At 53.4% G+C, this 24,587-nt stretch overlaps 1 long non-coding RNA gene across 2 annotated transcripts; it reads right to left on the bottom strand.

Annotated features, from left to right (window-relative positions):
• Positions 1-2,478: 2,478 nt before the first annotated feature.
• LOC140901182 (uncharacterized) lies at positions 2,479-24,455 on the bottom strand. Of its 2 annotated transcripts, none has more exons than XR_012155789.1 (3): positions 24,068-24,455; positions 16,892-17,145; positions 2,479-2,775 (listed from the first exon to the last, which is right to left on the bottom strand). It is a non-coding gene; the product is annotated as an uncharacterized lncRNA (long non-coding RNA). The 2 variants fall into 2 exon arrangements; XR_012155788.1 differs by having other exon boundaries at positions 16,909-17,145; positions 24,068-24,453.
• Positions 24,456-24,587: the final 132 nt, after the last annotated feature.

Raw genomic sequence — 24,587 nt, 5'->3', positions numbered from 1 at the left:
TCTAACACTTTGTGACCTGGTATAAGTCACTTAGCTTTCCTGTGCCTCAGTTTCCCCATCTGCAATACAGGGCTAACAGAAAGCACCTGCCTCCCGAAGGGCTGGGGGGTGGGGCTAATGTCTGTAAAGCACGTAGAGATTGTCAAATAAACAGGCCTGCAGAGATGCAGAGTGTTGTTGCTGTTATTTTAGTGCTAGTGACTCTGGTTTGAAGACAGCTAGCCGCCGACAGCTGGTCCTGCGGCGATGGCCACGTCCAGCTTGTTTTCTCGTCTGAGCACACACTTGGCCCCTGTGCAGACAACGGGTGCCAGTGACTGATGCCTCTGTGGAGCCGGTCTGGCACTCGTTGGCAACCCAGACTGTCTTGCGTTCCCCCTCCTGAGGACGGACAAGCGTGAGAGCTGCCTGCTAAACTCAGGGCGGGCGAGGGGAGGCAGGAGAGGGATTGCCAGCTCCTTGCTGAATCCAACTGGAAAGGCAGATTAATTGACAAAGCAATGGCCCTGCTCACTGGTAGCAAAGGCCCCCTGGGGTCTCAGCCCCTCACCAAACATCTGCTGTCCACTTACAGTGCTTCAGAATCACCAGGCCATGTGAGCGCTCTCCCCATGGCATGAGGCCTGATCCTGAGAGGTGCTGGAGTGTCCCCAGCTTCCGCTGATGTCCGGTTTCTGAGTGGGAGATGCAAGCCCAGGTGGTGGGGCTCATTCTTCTCCGCTGTGGCACAGAGCCAGGTCTGGGAAGGGGGACAGATCACTAGCCCCCTGGTATTTCCTCCTTAGCCCAGTCGCAGGTGCTGCCTTGGGAGTGTTGCATTTATCCACTCCTGCCTACTCTGGTCAGTTGGCGAGACAGGGTGGGGGAGGTGATAGCTTTTACTGGACACAAGCTTTCGAGCCACCCGGAGCTCTTCATCAGGTCTCAGCTGATGTCAGCGATAACACAACGCACCTCTAAAGTGCTCCGTCCCTGGAGCGTCTAGGGGATGTACGATGCAGTGCATTTTCTCAGCACACAGCACCTAGTCCGGTATATACCCTGAGTCTCTTACCCACTCGCCTGCTTTGTCGTCTCCCAGGAACGCTGCGAGTCCATGCACCAGCTGCTCTCAGGGTCTCCCAAGCAGGCAGGCCTTGCACCCGCCAGGGACAGTCGGTGACACTGCATGGGAACCAGCAGGCAGGCCTTGTCCCCAGATTCTCTCTTGCAGCCACCTTGAGGGTTGGGTGTGGGAGCAGATACCTGGTGCGCGTCACACAGGCTCTGCTGGAGGGTACATTTCCAGCCCTTTAAAATGTGGTTTCAAGAAACCCAGCTGTGGAATTATGATTATCATTGTTTTCTTTCTTGCCAAAGTAGCATCTCTGGGCTCACAGCCGAGTGTTTTGTACACACTGCCTGCAATTACTGGTGTATACGCTGGGAAAAATACCCACCACTTTGAGCCATTCACTAGGGGTCACGGGTGTCAGCGGGTCAATTACATAACTCAGGTACGGCTCCCACAGCTGGGCAGGACAGAGGCAAAGGTGGGGTCAGGGAGGAATCTGTGTGGAGCCTGGAGAGACTCAGGGATAGGAAGGGGACTGTGGGGATTCAGGGCCAGAGAAACCTTGGGCCAGCATTTGAACTGAGGTCAGGGATTGCTTGGGTGGCTGGAGAGAAGGATGCAGGGGCCCAGTGCAGCACTGAGGTGCCGTGCCAGAGAGGCCATGGGTGGGTCAGCAAAGGAAAGTTTCAGGGAGCTGTAGCTGTCTCAATGGAGCAGCCAGCAGCATCAATGCGAGAGGAGCTTGGGCAGGTGGGTCTGTGATGGGTTGGTGAAATGTAGCAGGTGGCTCCCCAGGGCTGTTTCTGCAGGAGCGTGTCTAGGAAATGAGCTGCCAAGCCAGACGCTGCTTCCAGGGAAAGCCCGGTGGCTCCCTGTGCGACACCCTCCATGGGGCCTAGAGGGGCGCGCTGCTCCCCTGAGCAGGGCCTGGTCCTTGGGAAGGTGCGGCAGTACCCAGCCCCTCCGGGACTGCAGCGCTGCTGAGTGCTGGCGGGGAAGGGCTGGGTGCTGTGAGAGCCAAAGCCAGGCAATTCTTCCTGAAAGAGACAGGCTGAGAAAATGACCCTTTGCACCGATTAGTGCCCCCCCCACACACAGGCCGACCCTGCCAGGCTGCGCCCCAGCTCCCGCCCGGGACCTGTGCCATTGGCTGTCTTACAGTCACTGCCTCTGAGTCGGGCTGCGTTAAGCTCCCAGGAACAGCAGATACCGAGCGCCCGGTCACTGCCACCCGGAGTTCCCAAGCAGCCGCACATGTGTGCCCGGGCAGGGGGCTGCTGCTCTGCCTGCCCCCCCCCCTACACACACACACACATTGGCACATTTTCGAGGGCACTATTTTCTCCCTTCACCATGGCCTGGCCGGGAGCCCACCCCTGTTTCCCACCCTTCCCCCACCAGCCTCCCTTCCAGAGCCTCTCCCACTTCCGGCTCTACATTTCTATGATTCTGTGCTTTTGGTTAACCCTGGTGCCCGGCCTGGATTTAATCAAGGGTCATAAAATTCTGCCTGCCTAAATTCTCCCCCTTGCAGTTTCCACTGAATGTGGCCTCCTCCTTCCTAAACTGGTGTGCAGTGTTCCCGGCAGAGCAATTTCCCGTGTCTCACCGGCTCAGCGGCATTCAAGGTTGCTGGAACTCACCTCACTCTTTCGGATACCTCTGATGCTGCAAGAGTGTCCCCCCTTTTTGATCCGAGTGGCTAGTCAAATGTTGGAGCCCTGGAAATGAAAAAAGAAAGTGATGGGGTCTTATTTTCTTTGAGGCAATCTTGTTTGCGTACAAGGAATGTACTAGGGCCTACTCCTCTGAATACAGGAGGGACAAAACCCAAAAGCCTACAGCCCCAAGCCTCTTTAACCAGCAGACCCAAAAGCTCTCTCTCTAGCTTCTTCCAGCATCACACTGAGCTCTGCTCACAGGCTACTGCTTGGCTTTCTAGCTTTTTGTCTCTGGCTCTCTCTCTGTTGTCAGTTTCTGTGTGTTCTCTCTCTCTCTCACACACACACACCCCCAGGGAAAAGCTCCTGGGCACAGTCATACACACCTTTGTTTTGTGCAGGGGGTAAAGGGGGTTATGTTTCCAGTTATGTTAACTGAAGGCTGAGTTCACACCTAACAAGCTCAATGGGGTTTTAATTCAACCCAGCTCATAACAATTTATATCCCTGACCTACAAGGGTGTTGGGAAGCCCTAGGAGTGGAAACACTCTCTAGGAGGACAAACTATTATCAGAGAGAAGCGAACTAGATACCATTAACTTAGGTTTGAACAGAGACTGGGAATGGCTCGGTCATTACACTTATTGAATCTATTTCCCCATGTTAAGTATCCTCACACCTTCGTGTCAACTGTCCGAAATGGGCCACCTTGATTATCACTTCAAAAAGAACAGGAGGACTTTTAGCACCTTAGAGACTAACCAATTTATTAGAGCATAAGCTTTTGTGAGCTACAGGCATCCGATGAAGTGAGCTGTAGCTCACGAAAGCTCATGCTCAAATAAATTGGTTAGTCTCTAAGGTGCCACAAGTCCTCCTGTTCTTTTTGCGGATACAGACTAACACGGCTGTTACTCTGAAACCTATCACTTCAAAAGTTTTTTTTTCCCCTGCTGATAATAGCTCCTCTTAATTAATTAGCCTCTTACAGTTGGCATGGGTACTTCCACCTTTTCATGTTCTCTCTATGTATAAATATCTTCTTACTCTATGTTTCATTCTATGCATCTGATGAAGTGGGCTGTAGCTCACGAAGGCTTATGGGTTAATAAATGGGTTAGTCTCTAAGGTGCCACAAGTCCTCCGGTTCTTTTTGCGGATACAGACTAACGCGGCTGCTACTCTGAAATCTACAGTATCCTCCCACACTGATGGGCTTTCCTCTCCTGCTCTCACTGAAGGAATTCCACTCTCTCTCTCACTCCTCCCTTCTATGTCCAAGCTCGGTAGGTTGCAGTTTTGTCCTGTTTTGCTGTCTGAAGTGATCCTTGCCCGAGTTGCCATGGAAACTGGCTTGTTTGCTTTGCTACTCGGGAAGGAAAGCTTAACTAACTCTGACACTCCCGCTGGAGGAGGAATTTCTCTGCCCTCATGAGGAGGTTGGGGTGGGCTGTGCTGCAAAAGCAAGCCGCTGACAACCGGAGGTGGCCATGCAGAGGGGACAGGTGATGGGCAGGGGGGAGGGAGAGCTCAGTGGTTTGAGCATTGGCCTGCTAAACCCAGGGTTGTGAGTTCATTGTGGGGCCATTTAGGGATCTGGGGCAAAAATTGGGGATTGGTCCTGCTTTGAGCAGGGGGTTGGACTAGATAACCTCCTGAGGTTCCTTCAAACCCTGATCTTCTGTGATTTTATTGTGTTCATCTTCATCAGCTGATTAGCCTCATTCACATTGGCACCGAGTGAGAGCGAAGCACCGAACTCATTGGCAGAGGGTTGCAGCAGCATCTGTCCTCCCCTTGCCCCCGCCAGCCTGTGACTGAACAGCCCCATCTCCATAAGTCCGGGAATGGGAGAAGGAGCAGGGATCTGTGCCCAGCAAGGTGGGGGATTTTCCAATTCCCTGGTTCCCTTTTGCAAATCACAGCCCCAGGTAGTCATACGGTCCCCATCAGCAGCGGAGCAGAGCCTCTCCCAAACAGCAACAGACCTTTACTCTCCCAGTAGCCCTGGGAGGCAGGGATAGACTTTCCCGCTGCTGCAGATGGGGAACTGAGGCCCAGAGTGGGCTAAGTCACTCGCCCAACTGCACACAGGAAATTTGTAGCTATGTCTCCTGAGCCTCAAGCTACTGTTCTCCCCACTGGACAGCTGTTTGTCCACTGGAGGGTTGTGCCGCCGGGGGGGGGGGGGGCTGAAAGACCAGTCGGGGGCAGCAGGACAGATGTGAGATGTTGATTCATAGATTCTAAGGCCAGAAGGAACCATTGTCATCTCATCTGACCCATAGGTGCGGGAACTAGGGGTTGCTGCAGTACCCCCAAGTTTTACACAGGGCTCCACTTCTGCCCGCCCCCCCGCCACGGGGTCCCAGCTGCCAGCCCTTCTCCTGGGGCTCCCGGTCCCACCCCTGGGGCTCTGCTGCCAGCCCCGTGCCCGGGGTCCCAGCTGTTGCCCCGTGCCCGAGGCTCCGCTGCTGGTCCTGCACCCGCCCCCCAGTTGTGGCCCCAGCCTCAGCCTCCTTACCCCTGTCCGGGTCCCCGCCATCCTGGAAACACAGCCCTGCTCCTGGCCCCAACTCTGGGGAGGGGGGACGACAGGATAAGGGGGCTGGATTTCAGCACCCCCACTATGAAAAATGTTCCAGAGCCACTGATCTGACCTCCTGTCTAGCACAGGCCAGAGACCCGCCCCCAAATAATTCCTAGAGCCGAGCTTTTAGCAAAGCACCATGCACTCGCAATTTAAACATTGTCAGTGATGGAGAATCCACCATGGCCCTTGGTAAACTGGCCCAGCGCTTAATTACCCTCACTGTTAAAATATTATTACAGTCTGAAGCAAAGCAAACCTCCCACCCCTACTCCCCCACACACCCCGGCCCTTCAAGGGCAGTATTCTCCATCAGCCCCTCAAAACACACACACAACCCAAGTCTCTAGGGGTAGCACTGAGCCATGTTTTACTCTGCCTTATAAAGTAAATGTCAAGGGGTCGCAGGGATTCGGGACTTTGGCTGGGAGGGAGGGGGCGCTGCCCTAACAGGTTCAGGAACACTGGCTTTCCCGGTCCTTCCTTCCCATGGTGCTACTCCCTTTTCCCACCCAGCAGCCGTTACCCGGTTAACACCATGGTGCCAGATCGCTGGGCTGCTGGGTGTGATGACTGCGAGGGGGGAGTGGGATTCCCAAGGGAGGGGGCGAGGCAAGGGTAGTTGAATTAACAGCAAGGAAATCAAATTAAGCAAGGAAAGATCTAGGCAGCCAGATATCAGGGAAAACACCCTCCTGGCAAGGCGTCGCTGGCTTGGGGCAGGGAGGCAGTTCATTTAGACCATCTTAAGCCATAAGCCACGCATCTGATCGCTTTGCATGTCTGTTATATCCCTTCCGTCTGCCTTCATGGTTCTGGACTGCCCCCTACTTTGGGGTGGTGACTGTATCTGCTCTTGGGTTTGGCAAATGCCCAGCACACCCTGGGTGCCACCACAAGACAAATAATCATCGGCTCGCCCACTTACCTGGTGTGCCCCGGCAGACATGGGAATGGGGCATGCAAATTAGGTAGGCAATTGCGTGTGCAATTTTCTGCACGTGCTGATTAGGAAAATCAGGCCTTGAGGCCCTGGTGTGTGGCCAACGTGTCCTTCCACTGGTGGGGAGCACTGCTGAGTCCTAGCGTAAGCAAACCTCTTGGGAAACCATGGGACTTTGAGCCTCTTCTCCCACAATTCCCCTGGGCCTACTCTGAAAGTATCCCATGAGACCATGGAAAATTACCCAGAATGCCCCATGCCAGACCACAGTGTTGGGAATCAGGGATCCGCACGGGCGCTGTGAAGTGCTGCCCCAATCGCCAATCGGCGCAGCGCCGTTCCTGGGGAAACACACGGCGTCGCTCACGGCACCGACTCCGCTGAAGTTAGAACAAGTGGCGTAATTCATTCCACTGACATCACACCCCCTGAGCTCGCTGAAGGATCCAGGACCTTAGCGTCTCTCTGCTGCATTTCCGCCCGGCTCTGTAAAAGGCAGCGAACGGTACTGACCTACCTAGGCTGAACTGGATCATTGCACAGGGTCTCCCCCACCTTCGGAAAACGGTCTCACCAGGCCAGTTGAAAGACAGGCGACAAGACGGTGGAGTGTTAGTTGTCAAGCGTCATGCTGGGCCGGGAGCGACCAGTGGAGTGTCTCTGGTGGACCCTACCGGGCGAATTCCCTGCTCGGATCCTCCACTGGATTCACGAACAGGTTAATCTTTGCAACACGTTGCAGCATCTGTCTCTCTCTCCCCAGACACCTCTTCCCTAAGCAGCAGCAGCCGCCAGCCCTTGGTGCTTTTGCAAAAAGGCATTTCTCAGAGCTTTTTGCAGCCCAGATTTATTCCTGACAGCAAGCGGCGCCTCTCTGGGTTGCAAGCTGATGGGGACAGCACTGGGTCAAGACCTGTAAACCTGCTCCTTCGCTCGCACCCGCAAGTCTCTGAGGCAGGTTGGAAAAGCTCAGCCCGAAAACAGTCCCCTCCCTTTGCCAAGTCCTTTCCGCTGCTAGCATCCCACTGGTGCCTGAAGGCATGTGGATGGAAAGGGTGGTTCTTCTGTGTAGGCAAATATCAGCTTTTCCTGATGAATGAGGAGACCTAGCAGACAGACAGGGAATGGGCCCACAACATCTTGTGGGAAAAAGCAGAAGCCAGCGGCTCTCTCCCAGCAGCCCACCCACCTCTCAACGCCCTTCTCTTGTCCCTCTGGCCTGCGAGTTTCCAGCTCAGCAGCTCCTGGGAGGTCACAACTCAGGCTGAGGGGGGTCTATTCTTCCTCCCTATTATTTTGTTAGCCACATCCATCCCCCTGCCCCACCCCAAAAGGGGAGTGGAAGTGCCAGAATCTTGTCCACACTCAGGTATTGCCCTGATTCAGTCATCCGCATAGCTGCCCCAGGACTGAGCCCAGACAACGGCAAGCTGGGTTTTGCCTTGATTGCAAGTAGGAGCAAGGCTCAGCGTGGCCTTGTCTACACCAAGGTCTGGCTTACACATGACAGTTGCACCAGTAGAATTCCCCTTGTCGCGAGGGAGGCAGGCCTGTGTCCCCACTTGTGTCTGCCACCTCAGGGGCTTCCCCTTGTCAGAGCACCACCAGCCCAGGCCGCTGGAGAGAGTTTCCCCTCTCAAAATGCAGAGCAGCACCTCTGCCTGGAGCAAACTGGCCAGGCACCTTTTCCCGCAGACCCCGCTCCTGCTGCATGTCTGCGTGGTAAGCGACCTCTCATTTCCAGACATCGGCGTGTTCCAGTGTTGAATCCACTGCTAACAGAACAGAGCAGAAGCGAGTGATTGCAATACCAGCAGGGCGGAAGAGAAGAAAGCAAAATGCTAAGCCTGTTCCAGTTGCCCAAAGAAAGGATCCAGTTTAATCCTGAAATGCAGCCACATAATAAAGTCCAGTACTGTGGGGTGAGGGGGAAAATGAACCGCTAACTGTTAGTTAGAGGAACCTGCCCCTTCCATCTCCCCTCCCAGTGGTTGTGCCTGTGGCCAAAATATAACATGAAGAAATCTAGCACAGCTGTAAGGAAACCCTAAGCCAGGAGCATTTCGCCTTGAACCAGGACCAAACCAAAATCAAGGCTGGGGTCCTGCTACTGCATCATCTGTCCTCCGGGCCAATCTTGAACAGAGCCAGCCTCGTCTGTGGGAGACACAAACCCAATAGCTGCCCCTGGAAATGTGGGGTTGTTTGATATGTCTGGTTGTTGGGCGTTGAATTTTGCCAAAAGCTTTGAGCTGAATTTCCGGACGGAGGCCGCAGACCTCCCATTCCATGGGAAACCCCCAGTCGCCACCAAAAATCTCAACCTTTATCTTTGGAAAGAAATCAGCCCCCCACCTCCGAAAACACACCCCTGGCTTGCAGCCAGCAAAAGCTGGGTCTTCCTTTTGCTGAGCCCATCTCTGCTTCCTGTAAAGCTCTCTCTGCAACCCCAGCTGAACCGGAAAACACACCCCCTGCCCTGAGTGAAGACAATCGCGCAAGGAGCAACTGGGTTTCCGTTCCCTTCTCTGAGCGCCTAAGAACAGACGTGTCAGATTACGAACCTGAAATTACAGGAGGAACTCATAAAAGAAAGCCCAGATCCCCACCAGGAGCCCAGCTTTCTACAGCACTTGGAGCTTGCTGCATGCTTCCCTCTTTGTAATGTCCATCAACCTCCTGGAGTTGTCCTGGGTTTAAAGAGCTGCTGGCACTTCTGGGAGAGAGTGAGAAAACATCACATGCAGAAAGGATTCGGCTTTCCTGAGGCTGGATTTGTATACTGTGAGTCTTTCTATTTCCCCTTCTCTAATTACCCCTAGTCATTCAGTGCCATAGATTTGCATGATGATTTACAACCGTATAAGAAGGCAGGTGCCAGCCGCAAAGAGTTTGCAATCTAAATATTCTCCTGGCCGTTTTCCTCTACTCCTTCTTCTCATTCCCTGTTTAGAAACCCTCATCGACTCTTTAAATGTTTCACAACCAGAGTACCGCCCCTTGAAGACTTTGCCCCGTGGTGCTGCCCGCTTATGGGGAGTAAAAGGAAACAGCTGTGTGACAGTAGGGAGACCCGAGGGGGCTGCTGGCCCAAGCAGAGTCCAGTGTAGCATGGGATGCTAATGCGTAAGCCTGCATCATCCCTGGCCCTATGGACGTAGCAGGGCCAGGGTATGTGTCGCGCCGAAGCCCTGGGCAATGAATCCAAAGAATGCACTAAATGGTGACTGTGGCAACCAGCTTCCCAACTGGGTTTGTCACCAGGTGGCTCTGCCATTCGCTTTGTTCCCACTGCGGGTTTGGTTAGTGTGCCGGCTTGTGCAGCCCACAAGCAGCTGCATTTCGGGGGCGCTTTGTTTTGCTAGGCTGTAAAGCGCAGTGGGATGGAAGATGCTCTAGAAAGGGAAGCTTCCAGTAGACAGCTGGGACTGAGCCCACCACCTGGCATCACCACAGAATATTCCAAATCAACGGCAAATAACCCTGCAGGGCAGAAGTGGGGAGATAGATAAAACCTGTGGGAGCTCTCCCCTGAACTGGCGGTTGCAGTGGACACATGTGTGTTGCATCCATCAGAGAGCAACAGCCTACTAGTGCTACTGCCTAAAGGAATTACTCCTTTTGCTTAAGAGACAGAGGCCTGTGCTGTGCGGCTGCAGATCCTATCTTCAGACTCAGCTGATGACCCATGCAGGGAATCGTTAGTCGGTCCTGATCCTCTGGTTCCCTGCCATTGTCATCCTCCTGGCTAGTAGTTTCCAGGAGTCCATCCTTCAGGAGCCGCATGAACCAGGGTTTTAATTCCTCTCCCTCACCCCGTTACAAAGGGCTTGAACCTGATTGGTGCTGATGGCGCCACCCAATGACCTCCGCAGGAGCTGCAATTGCTCAGGATCTCCGGAGATCAAGCCGCGAGCTGGTAATGTTCTCCTGTAGCACAGGTCACGGTCATATATCTACATGAAAGTGGAGCTGTTCCGGCTTTAAAGCAAAAAGGGGCCCAGAGGGAGCTTCACATGCTTCTCCCCAACCCTTGATTTGGGGCGGGGGAAATGGGGTCGGATTCAAACACCTGGGCATAAACCAAACTAGATCAAAACCATAAAAGGGCCGATTTTCTTGGTCCGGTTCAGATCCAGCCCAAGGAGGTAGAAATCCTGTACAATTTTGGTGCCCCTCCCCAATCTAATCCAGATACAGTCCCAAACTTCTCCCTGAAATCCCTCTGCCTGCTGGCTCTGCCCAAGGAAGCACTGCACCACCATGTAACATGAAGGCCACAGGGCCATCCCTTACAGATGACTCACAGGCACTTTGACACAACCAGAGAAGAGGCCAGCCCCCGGAAATCTCCCCCATACCACCTGTGGGAAGAGGACTTCGGGCGTTCAAGCTGGGCCATGCGGGTGCCCACGCAGTGCAGACAGGTGCAACGAGGCTTCTGTGTATGCCCCACCCCCAGCGTCAAGTCCCAGGCTTTGATTTAAGAATCTCCCCAGAAGCCACAACGGCCTTCTCCCCCGCCCCCCTGAAACAGACCAGAAAAGGTGCAACGCGAGACCCACCTATGTTCCCTGAACGAGGAGAGCCAGCCACCCGGCTAGCCCTTCTGGCCATTTGACAGCTGTTTGCGGCTGCTGATTGGCTCTCTCCCTCCTCCAGCGATGGCTTCTGCCATGGAAACGACTGGAAATTGCCACGAGAGCCGAGCACGCCGTGACGAGCGATAAATCACCCAGGCATTTCACAGTGCAATTTAATCTCCCTTTAGGGACTTAGAAAGCCGTTTGCATCCACGCCACGGTTGATGTGGGCTTTGAGGGCACATGCCCAGTGCTAAAGGCACCTTGTTTGCTTGTTTCAGGTCTTCTGAACCTTCCTTTTCAGCCACGCCGGCCTGTAGCGTTTGGTAACAGTCACACGCGAAGCCCCGGCACAATGCACAGCGGCGTTTCTCTGTGGGCACCGGTCAGAACGTTCGCTGGGGCGTATGGCCATGTCGCTGCTCAGCGAAAGTTTATATTCGTCAATCAGCTCCACGGCTGGTCAGGAATAGAAAGGGACAGGGGCGGCGATCAGAGCTTAGAGAAGAAAGACAAGACGTGACGCGGGGGCAGAGCATTGACCACCTAACCTCTGCCATGCATCACCTTAACTCTAGGGTCTTTGTGAGCAAAGTACGTGGGGACATGCAGAGCTCTTGATCCCTGGGTTCTGTGGAGTTTTAAATTGTGATTGTCGCAGGGAATGTGGACCAGCTGCTGAAGGACTGTTAGGGTAAGTGCAGGTCGGGCAACGTCTACAGTTGCACTGAGTCAATGTCAGTATGCCGTTCGGGGAGGTGGTTTCACCACATCGCTGTCACAGGGCTCTGACATCATCAGCCAGAGACAAATCTGAGTGTAGACACATGCACCCATTGGGTAACACAAGGCAACTGACGTGGACCTAACTTCATAGTGTAGACCAGGCCAAAACGTCGCAACGCGTAACGGCAGTGAAGACATCCCCAACTCCCCGCTGTTCAGAGTCCCCACGTTAACAGGGATCAATTTAATCCTTCCCCACAGTACAGGGCTGTAATTGTTGATCTATTAGAATTTTAATTGTACTGGGACAGCGCCAGACTGAAGAATGCAATTAACGTGCCAGCCAGATCTGAAAGAAAGAAAGGTCTTCGGGTTTTTATTTCTGTTATCGCTACATCAGCCTGCACAATGGAGGAGAAGGAAGCTGCATGAAATTACATGGCTTCTGGGGATGAGCGGAGGGGAATCAGTGTTCTCAGCTCGTCACATTTGAATTCTCTGGCAAAAGGGCTACTTCAGTTTCCTATGTTAAAAAAACAAAAGGCTCCATGTATAAGTAGACATACAAAAGGCTGCTTATGGCACACCCAGGTCAGCATTCCCCAATTGCCTTTGCGCAGAGCAAGTCTTCATTGTTTCTCTCTCTTCCCCCGCCCCCCTAGAAGAAAAGCTAGACAATTTACAGCACATACAAACGCAGTGCCAGGACAGAGAAGTGGCTGTTTGACACCCCCTAACCCATCAACCTCCTGAGGGCCGGATGTGAAACAAAGACCGGGAATGAGGGACCCAAGAAGGAAATGAGGGAGCATGGAACGACGTGGAATTAATGACGTTATCCTGAGCAGGGTTGCTGATGGTGTCGATTTCCTGACTCAACTGTTTCTGAGAAGTCATTTACCATGGCAAAGTAGAGGTGGATTTGGCCAGGAGGGGCCACTCGTGAGTGAGAGCTGATGTTGTTTAATAGGATATTGTAACACTTCAGATTTAATGGCTGCTGCTATGCGGCACCTGTTCAGGACTTTTCCCAACAGCAGAAGAACCCTGAGCCTCCTGTACCCAAAGCACAGGCCCCTGCCACCGCAGCGAGAATGCAGGCTCTCGGCCATACGGGGCCTGTGACACACGGCTGAGCAGATCTCATTCTGGCCAGTAGAGGGCAGGAATGCACATGCACAGTAGCCAGGACATGACACTCTTGTGAGCTAGGGAACATGGACCTGCTCCCTGACAGGTGAGCTGAGCGACCCTCTCCTGTACCAATCTCTAACAATGCATTTCTAGCGCACATGCTATCGAGCAGTAGTTCTCAGCCCGTTTACCACTGGGGGCCACATCCAGTACTACCTGTCTGGCCCTGAGGATGACACATAGGCCGCAGCTCTGTGCTGAATTGGGCCGCAAGTGGCTCGCAGGCCGCAGGTTGAGAACCACTGCTATAGAGTCATTCGCATTTCTCTCTCTCTGGCCCAATGGCTGTTCAAGTATTTTATACGCAGTGGAAATGTTTCAACAGGACAGATGGAGAGCCCCACCCCGGATTACCCGATAGCTCAGTGACTAGGGCACTCACCAGGAATAGGGGAAACCTGTGTTCATGGCTCCGCTCCAGAGCAAGGATTCAAACCGGCCTCTCCAATCCCAGGTGAGTTCCCTAAGCACTGGGCTATTGGGGACCTCCTCCCACTCTTCCCCTTGGGAATGTCGCCCGAAAAATTGAAACATTAGGAACCATTTCAACACTGCCGATTTCGTTTCCCGCTGCGACCGAAGCAATTCGCTGAACTCGCCACGAATTTGCCAAACGTTTCGGTCGACCCAAATCTGCCTTTGTTGCTGGAAAAAACGTATCAGCTGAAAAACATCACCCAGCTCTAGTTGTCAATGTAACCAAACAAGGCAGGGGGTGAACCCAGGCTGGGTGAATGCTCCAAACAGTCCATACCAAGAAGCTGCATTTTCTCACCAGGAACGAACCTCTCCCCATCCCCAACTCCCCAGCCTTGGCTCTAATCGCACAAGTGTTTCCAAGCCATTTCTTGCAGTGGCGTGGGTTCATCAGTACCAATGGGATATTGACCATTTGCAACGTCCTTTTGAAGCATTGTGTGTATAAACCAGGGAAGGGCTCAGGCATAGATCCTCAAGCATAGTTTGGTGCCTAAGTCCCCACTGAAACCAATAGATCTTTGAAGATCTGGACATCAGTCCTCAAGGCAGACCAGAGGCAGGAAAGGACAACAGAGAGAAAACAGAAAGGTGGGGGGGTGGGATTCCAAAGATGGTGGCAACTTCGCCAGGCATGGATTGAGAGGTCCTAGCAGAAGTACCTAATCCTCGGTAACTGGTGCTCAACCAGAAAAGGACTGGGGACCACTGACCTAGAGAGAATGAAGAGAGAGCGTTAAATTCTCTCATTTACACTGGTGCAGTCCCACTGACTTCAGTAGAGTTGTAGCAACGTAAGAGGAGGAGGATTTAGTCCGTGGCGGCTCCGATTGTCACAGGCACTGAGCACCCACAACTTCAGTGGACGTCAATGGGAGCTGTGGGCCTCAGCACCTCTCCCTATCATGCCTGGGGGTCCCAAGCCTGTTTATAGATCAGACGCTCGTTCAAATCCGTTATCTGATCTGCTTTTAATGGATCAGAAGTCACGGGCCCTGGTTTCTGTTCCCAGCTCAGCCACTGGCCTGATGCACGACTTTGGGCAAGACACCTAACTTCTCTATGCCTCAGTTTCCGACCCTTTATCTGTCTTTGAGCTGCAGTTCTTTGGGGCTGGGACTGCCTCTCGCTATGAGGGTGTGCAGCATCTGCACAATGGGACCCTATTCCTGGTCGGGGCCTCAAGGTACTATCATATAAGACGTATAATAAATAATAATAATTTTAAAATATTCCCACCTCCCCATCTTTTATTTTTCTAAAGACATACTTCAAGAGGCTCTCAGTGAAACTGAATAACAAGAAAGTAAATTTCAGGGTTGATCCTGGATCCTGAACGAAGCAGTTATGGAATTAACATGGGAAAATTGTATTACTCCTCTCTCGTCCCGCATTCGTTACAATAAACAGCTCGCTAAATGCAACCATATTTGCAGCCCTCTTCTGCAGATAAGATCAGGACTTTATTAAAGCATTAAGCCTGAAAGGCTGTAATAACGGAGACCTAAATGATTCCTTCCATTAAAAGGAAATGGGCTGAGATAAATCTTTGGAGGAAAAATGGGGGCGGGGGAAGAGATGCTATTGAAAGGAAACCAGAAAACGTTCCTTTTTTAGACGATAAGCCACATTTTGTCCTAAGAGATGGGCATAAAATGCCACCACACCAAAACCATCATCTGTCTGCTGGAAAATGCTGCCTTGCCAGAGCCCACAAAGCATGTTACTGCTCACCCCCAGCCAGAAGCCCCCAGATACACTAAGCCAGTGAGAATCGCTCTTTGGTGGCATTAGCCTTCTAGCCTGCAATGCTCTCTGAGAGGGCAGACCCCTGCCTACTGGGGCTCCAGCCCGGCACAGGGGTCTGCTAGCATGGAGCTGATGGCAGGATCGGGGCCCTAGTGAAGGCGCTCTGTGGCGATGGTTGACAGTTCAACTGGGGATCACTGTAGGCACTGCCAGCCAATCAATTAGGGCTGGTCAAAAAGAAAAAAAACCCCAAACCCCTGGGTATTTTTCCCATGAAAAATCTTGAGTGAAATGAAAAATGTTTGTTTCGTTTGGAAATTTTTCCAGATTTTTCAACAAAAGGATTTCAACCATTTTTAAAAATTATTGTTATGTTGATTCACATCACACAGAATTGAAATGGGCAAACAGTTGGTGTAGGGGTTCCCCTCCGTTTTCTGCCACCCCTTCCCTTCAGTTCTCCACTGGAGAGAAAGGCGCATAATGCCCCCAGACTGGTTCTTAATCAGAATCAAACATTTTCATTTCAAATCCTTTGGTCGAAGGGGAAAAAAACAGAAAGTTTCAAACATGAAACTGTTTCACAAAACTGTTTGGATTTGTCCAAAAAGCCATTTGTCCTCCAAACCAGCCGGTATCCAGCACCCTTTTGATCTATCTTCGTGGCACACGTCAGCTGACAGCAGAGTACTCCACAGCTCACAGTCCTAGCGTCAGCTGGCCTGAAATGGCGATCATTCCCCAGAGCCCTTGTCCCAATGGAAATGGGATCACATGTATTCCACCCGCCCACGCTAGACACATCAATCTTCCCACGCCGAAGGCTGAGGCTCCTTCAAATGAGGACACTTCACCCCATATGGGGTGACCTTCATAAGAAGGTTAGGAGGAGTCACTAAATTAGTTCAGAGCGTACCATAACATCACATCCAAATATAGTCAGGCACTTTGTACAATTTATCTCTTTTCAGTCTCCTTTCCTTCTCCACCAGCAACACACAGTTAATCAACATTATAATGGGCACAAAGTTTCTGCCTGAGAGGGGGTCACGTAGTGGAGAGCTTTGATTAAAGGTCACAAATTCACGCCTGAGGTGACTCCTGATGTAATAAAGACTAAAAAAATGCATTCAAATAATGTTAAAGGCCTGACTGCAGCCTGGGAAATTCAGTTCCCGCGCCCCATTGCATCCAGGTGCTGCTGCTCAGCCGGCACAGGGGAGAAGAAACACACGGCATCAAGGCTGGCTTGCACGCATGGCCACTGACCCTTCAGTCTTCATGCTGCCCCAGAGCAAGTCTCCTAGCGTGAATTTCTTTACCTAGAAGGGGCCTTCTCCAATGCTTTGCGTTGATGTCAGTGGACCTTGGACTCTAAGGCCTTAGGCCCTAATTCCGCCAAATACGTAAGCACATGCTTAACTTCAAGCATGTGAATCATCCCACTGGCCTCGGTGGGACTGGCAGGCCTCGGATGGAGTACGCGCTGATGTGGGAGAGTGCTAAAGGCACATCTGGGAGGGAGGCACCCATCTCTCATTATCTTCCAATGGGAGTTGGGACCCCGCTGCCCTCTCTGCCTACGACAAATCTCCCCCCAGGAACCTTAATGAGGTTATTTCTCATCTCACAGAACAACCAGTGGAGTGGCCGCTAGAACTGGGATTACTGGGACCCACCCCTATGCATAATGATAGGGGGTCTGATCCAAAATCCACTGGAGTCACTATGAATCTTTCCATTGACTTCAATGATCAGGGCCAAGGGGCAGGGACGCTACCAAGGATGTAATAAAGCCATGACACACGGTAGTGCTACTCAGAGATTGGACTTTTCATTCCTAGCCTCGATCACCTGACATGGGTAATAAAAAGTCACCAGTCACATAACTGAGTAAATAAGTCTCCACTGACCCAATGGTTACCATTACCTCTTCTTTCTCTCGTTCTCCTCCTGCACTCTCAGGCCATCAGGTGTCCACCAATTTCCGCCCTTTATTTCAGCCTTGTGCTGGTCTGTGTCAGCTTCTGAGTATCAGGTTGATGGAGGTGGCGTCTTTCTCGACGGTTCTGCGTAATGTTTCCCTAGGCTACCCTCCGTTTCCTCTCCCCAGGAGGTCTCCATGTTATCACTTGACATGAAAGTCTGTTTGGTGGCCTCTTGAAAGCTGCAAAGATCAGGTAGGTAATGTTTAAAAAGGATCATAGCTACTTTTCTTCTATGATGCTGTGGGCTACGACACCGCAAAGCCCCTGCGTGTTTTGGAAGCTGCTACAGAAATCAAATCATTGTCTATCACGCGCGTAAGGACTCAAACCATTTTAAAACTGCAGCTGCTGGTCTGACAGATCAGCTCACACACTCTGGAAGCTTGAGGCTGAATTAAACATCTAATTATATATTATTAGAGCTGCAAAGGCTATTGATTAATGGCCACAAAGGGCATTATCCAGTGCCCACTGAAGTCAGTGGAAGCCTTTCCACCTAGCAGGCAATGGATCCAGACCCAACTTATCCAGTTCCAATTAGGAGAAAAGAGGAGCTGACAGAGGAAGGCTTGTCCAGGAGGGTAGAGCACTAGACTATGACTCAGGAGATCCTTGTTCAACTCCCTCCTCTGCCACAGACTTCTTGGGTGAGCTTGGACAAGGGTGGCAGTATGGCCTAGTGGACAGAGCACTGGACTGAGACTCAGGTGCTGCTATGTGACCTCAGCTAAGTCCCTGTGCCTCATTTTTCCCACCTCTAAAATGGGGACAACGAGGCTTCCTTCCTTTGTAAAGCCACTTTCTAAGAGCTACTTATTATTGTTTAATCTCTCTGGGCCTGATCCTGAAAGGTATTTAGGTTCCTAACTCACCTGGGATCCTAAATCCCTTTGAGGAGCTAGGCCTCAGGTCCCCATCTGAAAAGTGAGGATAAAAGTACTGCCCTGCTGCCCAGGTTGTGAAGTGCTCACACACTCTGACCGTGGGAGCCCTACAGGTACTGGTGATAAACAGATAGTGGCCCACTTACTTCCTGGGTGATAGAAGCATGAAACCTCCTACTGCCCTATGAGAGGGCACAGCCTAGTTAATTGCATTATGACCAGCTCCCCAACAGCCAGGCTTAGTCACTAGCCTAGATAAGTCACCAGTCTGTTCCAACCTGGCGTTTCCTTTCCAAGCCGCTCAGGTTGAAACTCAAATAAATGAAAGCTCCAGGGGTCTGAACGCTTGAGAGTATTTCAGAATAATTTAAAATTAAATTAAAAGAGCTGCTATTCCTTGGTGCCCTTTCCCTGGGTCAGAACTCACCTGCGGGAGGCTAATTTGGTTAATGAGTTTTCCCACTGAACTGTTGGCTATTATACTCCAGCATCAAAATACTTGTCAGTCTAGCAGGTCAGGCACGTTTTTTCCCCTCTGCCTAATTGATATGATACGAAATAACGTATGATACATTTGCAGGTGCCTTCTTAGACTTTTCTGGGAGATGGAGCGACTGCTTTCAGTGAGCCACAAAGTCTGGAGCTCAGATTTTTCCCCCCACCCTGCCCCACACTTTGGGCCTTTCCCTAGATTCACTATTAGCTGGTTTCACAATCACATTTCCCCAGACGCTCGCAAGCTGCACTGTTTGGCCCCAGGTGACAACAGACACGTGCCTCGAAGGTTCTGGGGTTGTTCAAAGCTACATCGCTTCAGCCCAAATAAAAACAGGTGCCAGCTGCATCTAGATTCTGAACCCACCGACGTCTGAGGTTCCCATCCTGTGTTTCGCTTAATGGCCTCCGTGCGCTATGGAACCAAGCCAGCCAAACACTTAAGCACCTGCTTAACAGTAAGCCTCAACTGAAGGCATGAGGATGAGTCACACGCTTAAATTAAGCATGTGCTTAAGTGCTTTGCTGGGCCCACGCCCAAGCTAACAGCAGAGCCAAGAGCTGGCCTAGGAAGAACGGCCATGGGGTTAGAGCACTGACTGGGGATTTGGGTTCTGTTCCAAAGAGGCATTAAGGGATTTGCTCAAGAAAGGTTAAGTAAGAGGGTGCCCACAATTGCCAACGCAGAGTGCAGGTGTGATTGTAGCAAACCCGGGCTAGCTTTCAGCTAGCTAGCGGAGCTGACCACAGTGGTGAAGACCTAGCAGCCCGGGCTTCAGTGCACACTAGCAACCGGAGTACGTACCCAGAACCCCTGGTGTGCCATCACATCTTCACTACTGTTGTGACCCGTGCTAGCTAGTCACACCTTCACTTTGCAGCGTAGACTAGGGTGACCAGATGTCCCGATTTTATAGGGACAATCCTGAAATTTGGAGCTCTTTCTTATATAGGCTCCTATTACCCCCCATCCCCCGTCCTGATTTTTCACACTTGCTATCTGGTCATCCTAGTGTAGACGTAGCCTGAATGTGAGGCTGCAGCTAGTTATCTGGGGATTGGTTTGTCACTGCCTGATCGGGGCTTTTTTCCCAGGAGGTGTATTTTACAGGGCCTGGGGCTATGTGACGCTCCTGGAATGCTAACCCGCTGTCATCAAATACCCATGCGGCTTCTCACAGAGACCCAGGCACCACGCCTCCTGCCCCTCTGTGCCTTCGGGGCAACAACAGCAATAAATAACCACCATCACGGGGTGACATTTAAAAAATAAAAAATACAAATTGTCAGACTGGATGCACTATTTAGCCCAGGATCCAGTGGCCAGCACCGGATGCTTCCGAGGAAGGTGCAGGAAACCACATAGTTGGCAGATGTGGGACAATCAGCCCCACAGAGAAATCTCCTCCTGATCCCTTTGTAGTTACAGCTTGTTTGATGCCCTGAAGCAGTTCTAGGGTTTTAAGGGGTGTGTGGGCCTGTGCTGGCTCTCTGCCCAGGGTGAATTTCCCCCAGTGAAAGTGGAGATCTCCTGCATCCCAATGGGTTTCTGAACAGAAAGGGGAATTGAGTTGATGCTGGTGCATCCTAGCTCCCATGAGTTTGGAGGGCTGGCAGTTAGGGGGGGAAAAAACCCTTTTCTTTGCTAGTAAGCTGAGCAAACTTGATCAGAAATCCATGCAGAGATGACAGTCTGTGAAAATGGCACCACGGGGTTCCGTCACGTCTCGGAGCAGAACCACACTTTAAGCCCCAGAGGCAACATGAGCTTTGAGGGAGCAATGAAGGTGGGGCCACTAAGGGGCTGCCTCTGCTCCACCGGGAGGGGCGGATTTTCAGACATACTCAGCACTGGCCTAGTTTTGCTTTGGAGTCCAACTCCCAGGGACCGAGATGGGAACAAAGTGACACCTCGCTGGTATGTCGGCAGACGCCACGAATGAGGCCGGGTGATGGACTGAGAGTGGCTCAAGCCCTGATCTTGCCGTAGGGAAGGATGAGCTCAAGGGAAACCCCGTCGATATCGATTGTGGGTGCTCCCATGGATAACTAGTGTCTACAAAGGGAAACGCTTCTGTGCCAGAGACGCCCAGCTGCATGCCTGCCTCGGCAGGACCTGCCTCCATGCCAGATGCTGGGGAGGGGTGAGCATACCTCAGAGAGAAGAAACTCTAAGCACAATTAGGAAACATGTTTTCCTTTCGTTCCCCGGCTCTCCTTTGATCTCCTCTCCTCTGTTTTTTAGAGAAGGGTGTTTTTCCCTTTGTGTCTCTGCTGCTCTAATTCTTCCCCCTCTTAATTTCTCCCCACTGACTTTAATTAGGACCTCATTAGTCCTCTCTACAAGCACTTTATAAAAGAAACCCTCTCCTTCTGCCCACTTAGTTTGCTTCCCAAGGTTCGCCCACCACGACCGCTCACACAAGCTCCTCCAGTTCCAAGTGCTTCGGACAACAAGGACAGGTCTCTGCAGCTAGCACCAGCAGCCACTGCACAGACAAGAACCCTTCGTGATGGGGCTAAGAAGGGGTCTTGCTCCTGGAGATGCAGCAACTCACTGTAAAGCCTATTCTTTGCTTGCTGGTACCCACACTCTGAGCTTGAACGAGCGTAGGGTTGGGCCGTCAGTGCAAATGAAAGTGTTATCCCTTTCTGATCCGAGCAGTTAGTCCAACTGGGGTGCTGAGGGTTGTTTCCGGTAGCAGGAGAAATTGATGAGGGAGTCAGCTTTCTTTGATCCAATGCTGATTATTTACAGAGAATGTACAAAGTCCTATTTCCCTGAATGCAGGAGGAATCACACAACAGGAGACAGTTTCTGGGCTTGCAGCTCCAAGACAGGGTGACTGTATTTCCCCCAAGGGAAAACGGGACACCCCCAGCCGCTCACCTGAGGCCCCCACCACAGAGGCTGTTGCCGGAACCCTGCCAGCCCCTCGCATGCTGGACCGTTGCCCTCCCACCCAGCCTTGCCCTCCCACACAGGGCTGGCATCTCCGCTCACCCCCCCCACATTTCTCCACACCCCACTTTTTTGACAAAAGTGGGCACTTGTCCCGTTTGCCCTTGCCAACTGATCAAAAGTGGGACAAATGCAGAAAAGGTCGGGGCAGCCAGGACAGGGCTTAAAAAGGGGACTGTCTCAGCCAAAACGGGATGTATGGTCACCCGATTTGAAGACCCTCTCTAGCCAGCACCTAGCCCAAAAGCTTTTCTCAGGGCCACACTCACAGGACTTGTACAGGGGCGTTTTGGCCCCTGCTGTCTTGTGTTATCACCTGCTTCTTTCTCTGCTCTTCTGGCCTTTCCGTCTCTCTTTCACAGATACACAAACCCGCACAGAACAATAGCCAGCGAAACCCCTCCATGCGCCTGTGTTTTGGGTGAGGGCTGCTGTTGTTTCAGCTATCTGATTCCATAAAAGTAAGAAACAATTAAGCTCCAACTATCTTAAATGAAGGGCAGCAGTTACACCCCCGTCCCCTTTTCCAATTCAATAAGGTCTAGTCCAACCCATAACAGAGCCGCTCTAGTGGAGACAGCTGTCCAGATCCTGCCAGCTTAAGGCATCTGCCAGTCCATGTCCTCCCCGTGCTCATCTACCCAACAATCTCGGCACTGCTATTTGGGGAGGGGCTGCCACATTTCTTTTCCCCACTGAGAGCTGCAAGGAATGCGATCAGCGCAACGGGTTATGTATGCAGCAAGCACATCTCTGGGCAAGGATCAGGTGGCCAGGCCTAGCAGGGTGGTGAAGCACTGGAACGGGTTGCCAAGGGAGGTGGTGAAATCTCCATCCTTAGAGGTTTTTAAGACCCGGCTTGACATAGCCCTGACTGGGTTGAGTTAGTTGGTGTTGGTCCTGCTTTGAGCAGGGGGTGGGACTAGGTGACCTCCTGAGGTCTCTTCCAGCCCTCATCGTCTAGGATTCTAGTCCAGTGCTGCTGGTGGCCTGTCCTGGCAGCACTAAGGGCTGCTCTCTGAGCAACACTAATAACACTGACTCGTGCCCCGGCTCCTTTTCAACTCTGTTCCAGCTCCCTTCCCGATTAATGGGATCAGGGGCCTTATGAAGATGGTCTCTCCCCGCTCTGTGGCTCCCCTGGACAAGAGTCAATAATTGTAAGCTGGAGAACTTATCAGAGGCGCCCTCCCCTGCATACAAATCTCATTAAAAGAAGGCCCGGTGTCAGTAAACAGTTTTATTACTGACTATTTATATTGGTTTCCCTTTATCCTCTCTCAGATCTGCTGGTAAACTACCTGCCTGAGCGCTATTCATTCAGGAGTCCCCATAGTTAACAAATTAGTCACAGGCGCTGCTGTGGTGGAAAACATGTATCAATTTCCCCCAAATCAAAGGAGAGGGCTGAGAAGGTGTGTGTGGGGGGGGAGGTCAGCAGGGGTTAAAACTGGAGCTGCCCAAGGTAATGAACTAGCTCCCGTCCCTGTGTTTGAATGGGGAGAGCACAGAATCTGGGGCACTAGACAGAGGGCGGGAGGCTGGTGCCGGTTCTCCATCGGTGCCAGGGATGAGATGGACTCCCCGTCACCTTCCCCGCCCAGATCCAGGTCCCAATTTGGGGGGTGTTCAGATCTGGAAGATTGGTCCAGCCCATTATAAAGACAGGAGTCCATTCGGATTCAGATCCAGGTTTGGGGACTAGGGACTGGTCTAGGAGTTTTGTTCAAGCCCATCTCCAGTTTTGTACCTTTCTCTCTCTTGCCTTGTTTTCTGGGAACTGGGGCCTTACATCCCATCAAGACCTAAGTCAGGCAGCTGTGGTGAGCGTGTGGGGTCTCAGCCAAGAGGCCCTGCCATTCGGGACCCTAGCATACCCTGCCTCCCTCTGCACCCTGACCAAGTAGTCTGGAGCTCTGGGACACAAAAAAGCCCACAGATGCCCCAGAAGCGGTCACACAGCAGCCATCCCCCCACAGCCAGAGAGCTGGACTAGACGGGTATCGCTGCCCGCTTGCAGCGTCTCCACCTGCGCGAAGCCTGGGCACCACAACAGCAGCCGCAGCAGAGGGCTGGGGTGTCCCAACCCCCTTCCCCCCACCAGCGCTGGGCGTCCCTGCACCTCCCCCCCCCGCAGCGCTGGGCATCCCAGACCTCCCCCCCCCCCGCAGCGCTGGGCGCCCCATAACCCTCTCAGGGCTGGGCGTCCCAGCACCTCCCCAGCGCTGGACATCCCCCGATCTCCCCCCCCGCAGCGCTGGGCGTCCCTGCACCTCCCCCCCCCGCAGCGCTGGGCATCCCAGACCTCCCCCCCCCCCGCAGCGCTGGGCGTCCCAGACCTCCCCCCCCCCCCCGCAGCGCTGGGCGCCCCATAACCCTCTCAGAGCTGGGCGTCCCAGCACCTCCCCAGCGCTGGACATCCCCCGATCTCCCCCCCCCAGCGCTGGGCGTCCCAGACCTCCCCCCCCCCCCCGCAGCGCTGGGCGTCCCTGCACCTCCCCCCCCCCCGCAGCGCTGGGCGTCCCAGACCTCCCCCCCCCCCGCAGCGCTGGGCGTCCCAGACCTCCCCCCCCCCCGCAGCGCTGGGCGTCCCAGACCTCCCCCCCCCCCGCAGCGCTGGGCGTCCCAGACCTCCCCCCCCCCGCAGCGCTGGGCGCCCCATAACCCTCTCAGGGCTGGGCGTCCCAGCACCTCCCCAGCGCTGGACATCCCCCGATCTCCCCCCCCCAGCGCTGGGCGTCCCAGCCCCAAGCCGCTCACCCCTGCGAGGCTGCATCCCAGCCGCGGGCTCCCTCTCTGGCCGGGCTGGAGCGGAGAAATGCTGCCGGGGGGCGCCCCCCCCGAGCCGGACCCGGCGAGGCTGCGGCAGCTCGGGCCGGGCGGCTGCAGGGGGCGCTGCAGCGCGGGCCCTTCCCGGGGGGGGGGGGAGCTCGGGCTCCCGGGAGCCGCCGCCGCCGCGCGCCGAGAAACTTTCCCCTGCGCCGGGCGCCGCCGGGCCACGGCTCCGCAGGGGGGAGGGGAGGCAGCCCCCGGGGGGGGGGGGCTCCTTGCACGGCCTGGGGGGGGGACGGAGGCTCTGCCGGAGCCGCGGGGGATGCTCGGAGGAGGGAGGAGCGGCCGCGGGTCCCCCCCACCCGCAGCTGGCTGCAGAGACGCCACCGCTCCTAGCCGTGGGGCGCGGGGTTGCAGCAGCACCGGGGGGGGGGTGCAATCCACAGGCTGCAGCGAGCTGACACCCCAGGAGGAGGAGGAAGAGGAGGGGGGTCAGTGGGGGGGGCTT

This window comes from Lepidochelys kempii, chromosome 21, assembly GCF_965140265.1.
Source record: "Lepidochelys kempii isolate rLepKem1 chromosome 21, rLepKem1.hap2, whole genome shotgun sequence".
Lineage (NCBI taxonomy): Eukaryota > Metazoa > Chordata > Testudines > Cheloniidae > Lepidochelys > Lepidochelys kempii.
This window is presented reverse-complemented; position numbering and strand designations above follow the sequence as displayed.